The sequence below is a fragment of the Echinops telfairi genome, unplaced genomic scaffold (assembly GCF_000313985.2).
Source record: "Echinops telfairi isolate 266 unplaced genomic scaffold, ASM31398v2 ScPeMD7_39;HRSCAF=148, whole genome shotgun sequence".
NCBI classification, from domain to species: domain Eukaryota; kingdom Metazoa; phylum Chordata; class Mammalia; order Afrosoricida; family Tenrecidae; genus Echinops; species Echinops telfairi.
In genome coordinates this window covers 1,945,091-1,949,041 of record NW_022103937.1, presented here as the reverse complement: position 1 = coordinate 1,949,041, position 3,951 = coordinate 1,945,091, and positions in this window count along the sequence as shown.

Below are 3,951 nucleotides of genomic sequence, written 5' to 3'. Positions count from 1 at the left end.
TGCTAGTACTGAGATGCTTATTCGTTCACTGATTCAGCTTTCCTCCTGCAGTCGGCATCATTGCCTTTGTTTTGTGAGGTGGAGGACTTTGTGGGCTGGTGTTGGGTTAATGGGTTAATGTTGGACTTGTGGGCTTGGGCAGCATTGGGTTGGGATGTTTCCGTGATGCACATTTTCTTTACATAAAACTCTCTCTTATCCATGAGTTGCTGTGGATTTGTTTCTCCAAAGTACCTAAACTATTACAGTGACCCTTGACATTATCACATAAACCAGAACATTTACTCACATTTCCCCCCTCAAAAGTCTAACCCAAACCACACTTCTCATCTTTTTTAGAGTCACCTATTTATTTACTTATCTCATTCTTCACTCACTAAAGGAGCAGATAAATATTTTTCTTCACCACCTCTGTTGCCATAATTATGAGTGATTTCCTTATCCAGGTAAAAGATCAATTTAGCATCAACTTAGCAGCCAATTGTCAGCTCCACATGGTTCTGCAGGTGGTTCCATGTCTTTGGAGCATGTGGCTCAGTAAATCAACTACTTCTTCTTGAAGCACTTCATTTCCCAGACATCCATGCTCCTGATTGTCCTACCTTTGATATGTGCATGTCTTCTTTTCTGAATTTTAAGGGAAATAAGCATACAATAAAAAAGGGGGAGGAAACAATAAGTATTTCAAAAATCTTTTATATATATATATATATATATATATATATATATGTTTACTGTTTACCTAAGAGCAACTTTAAAGAGTCTGAAACTAAAAATGAAGGTCTTCACTAAATTCTCATATATTCCAAAATGCCATATGTAACAAAATGAGGAAAATGCTCTCTACTATTTTGTCCTTAGTATTTCCTTTTAATGAACTTGAAATATGTATGAACTTTCCCAAGGAAGTTATTGAGCTCTTAGAAAGAAAATGTTCAGATTTCTAATTGTGTTGGGGGAAAACATTAGTAGCCATTTTCACGATGGCTGAAAGATAAATCATTATTAGAGAAACATAGAAAATAATATTTTGCCACAAATTCAAGTTACCAAGAATTTCAGAGAAAATCTGTGGGACTTATGCTGTGTCTGTGTGTGGGAAAGGTGTGGAGGAGATGTAAAAGAGATGAAGAGGTGCTATTGCAAGTTATTCCAAAGGATTTAGAACTACTCTATCTTTGTTGAAAAGCACCTCCCTGCTCAAATTGCAGTTAGACATTTCTGCACTTATTTGTAATACTCATTATTGAAGTTTTATTTTAATTGCATGGATAAATAAAGAAAGGTATATGGATAAATGTTCTGAGTGCCTTCCCATTTATATTTATTAAAGAAATGTTTTTGCTGTTTAAAAAAAGCATTCAGTATTTTAAACTTGTCTTCTATTTTTAAAATGTATGAACATAAAGGAGATCAGTCTTTCTCTCTTCATCTTCCTTGGACATGCATATTTCTCCTCTTGGGAGCTGGCCTCAGACTGAAACACCCTGGTAGGGCGGAAAAAAATTGTGCCAGCAGCTCTGTTTGCAGCCCACACACTGACACAGTGTGTCTGTGTATTCAATCCATGGTTAATAGCTCATTCCCAAGACAGATTCTTGAGCCAAAGCAACAGAGGAGGAGCACATTTTCATGCAGTAAATCATTTCAGGCGGATTGCTCCAGATGTAAGCATCAAAGGTCAGCTTACCATAGCCAACTTTGCTTTCTGTTTTCTGGGAAATTTTCATTGTGATACTAATTGCCTTTTAAATTACTCAAAACCTTGCCCAACCAGAGAGATTGGGATTTTACCTGCTTAGATTCCACTATGTGACTGGGGGAACAAGGTGGTGCTTCTCATTTTTATACGGAGCCTGAAAGTCAAAACCAACTATGGTCTTGGTCTGTGCTGACAAATATGCGGTCTACACTACCCTGCTTGAATTGAGATTACATCTGCCTGGCAGCAGTAGCATGTTCTATTATGTAGTATACCCCTTGGCTCCATCCACTCCACTTCCTCTAAAATTACATTCCATACAGGCATGGCTAACTGATTTAGCAATATTGTTCCAGAACCTCTTACCAGTCACCAACTGTTGTGGAGTTACTTCCAGCTCTTGGTGACCCATGTGTGTCAGAGTAGAAATGCACGTTGTTGAGTTTTCAAGGGCTTATTTCTCAGATGCTTAACACTAGTCCTTTCTTCTAAGGCATGCTGAGTGGATCCAACCTCCAATCTTTCAGTTTGTAGCCAACCATGTTAACTGTTTACACCATACAGAGGGTCCAGCAACTCTTAAACTTCCTGTACAAAATAGTATCACTCAATTGTTGGAAAGGAAGTAGAATGAATTATATGATATGCCACAATCCTGATGATGCATATTCTAACAAAGAATTTAACTTGTGCCATAGAAAGGAATGCAGTTCCCTTACTACATCCTTGCTTTAGAGTATAATGTGCCTTATTTTCTGAATCTGAGTGTTTAAAATGGTAGGATCAATGTAAATTTAATATTTTCATTTTTTTTACAAAAGAACTTATGCTTAAGGAAAAAGATGTTGCAGAATATTTTTGATCAAATTTCCTAAGAAAAAAAAACAAGTACTTTTTCTAACTTAACATTGTCAGTTTCAGATGAAGAAAGCATCTTCTTTAAAAAAAAGAAAGAAATGTATTATTTCAAGGAACAACACAAAAGCCTATCTTGTGTTTGGGTGGTGGTCCCATGATACATCATTTACTTCCCATCCCGGAGACCCAGGCTTTATTTCTGGGTGATGGGTCACAAGCAGATTTAGCACCAGTCCATCCATTTAGATTTGTGCATTGCTATGATGTGGATCGTGTTTCAGTGGAGATTCCAGACTTATATAGACTTGGAAGAAAGACCTGGCATTCTATTTCTGCAAATCAGTGTAACTGTATGGGCCACTGTGGTCCTAAGTTTTTCACATGTTCTGGCATTTTTCACAAAGCTCTGCAATAATTTCTGAAGCTACATTGTCATATAGTGTGATGCTACTAGATAACTGAGTTCAATCACGAAATAGTCTGTGATTAAATAATATGGAAACAGGTTATACTACATTCCCAACCACTGCCATGGAGTCAGTGCTGACTCCAAAGAACCCCCTGGGGTGTCAGCCTAGTCTTTCTCTAGTGGAACTGCTGGTGGTTTCGAACTGCAGACCATGAGGATCAAAGCCAATTCATAACCATTAAAGTTCTATATACTACATTAGTTAACTAAAAAGTCACCATGCATGTAAGTATACTGAATGCTATACCTAAATTCCTGTGGTGCAGGCGTGGCACAAGAAGAGAAACCATTGATTCTAAAGCAATTGATTGTAGACCTTTTTTTTTTTTCAGAAAACATATGAAATCCCAATAAGATACAATTTGGCAAATGTACAAATATGCTTCATTGAGTTTTACATAGGAATATTAAATACATAATACAAAATACATATTTTTCAATGAAGAATTAACTAGTTATTTTCTAAAGATCTAATCATAAATTGCAAGAATTTTTATTAGGAAGATATATATTCACACCCAATTCTCTGTCTTCATCCATATGTATGCTATTGTTCTTGGCAGTCACCATTGAGTGAATTCCAACTCAGTGCAGTTCTGTTTACAACAGAGCCAAGATTGCCTGATCCTGCATCACTCATTATGATTGTATTTAAGCTCATTCGCAGTCACTATGCCAGTCCATCTTCTTGAGGGTCATTCTCTTTTTTCCTTCCCAAGCACGCTATCCTTTTCCAGGGGAAGATCTTTACTGATAACATGCCCAAAGTTTGTGCATCCTATCTTCAAAGGGGCATCCTAGTTGTACCTCTATCAAGGCAAATTTGTTTGCTCTGGCCATCCAAAATGTTTCAATATTTTTCACCTTTCAAATGCATCAGTTCTTCTTTGGTTGTTTTTATTCTTTGTCTCATTTTCATAAG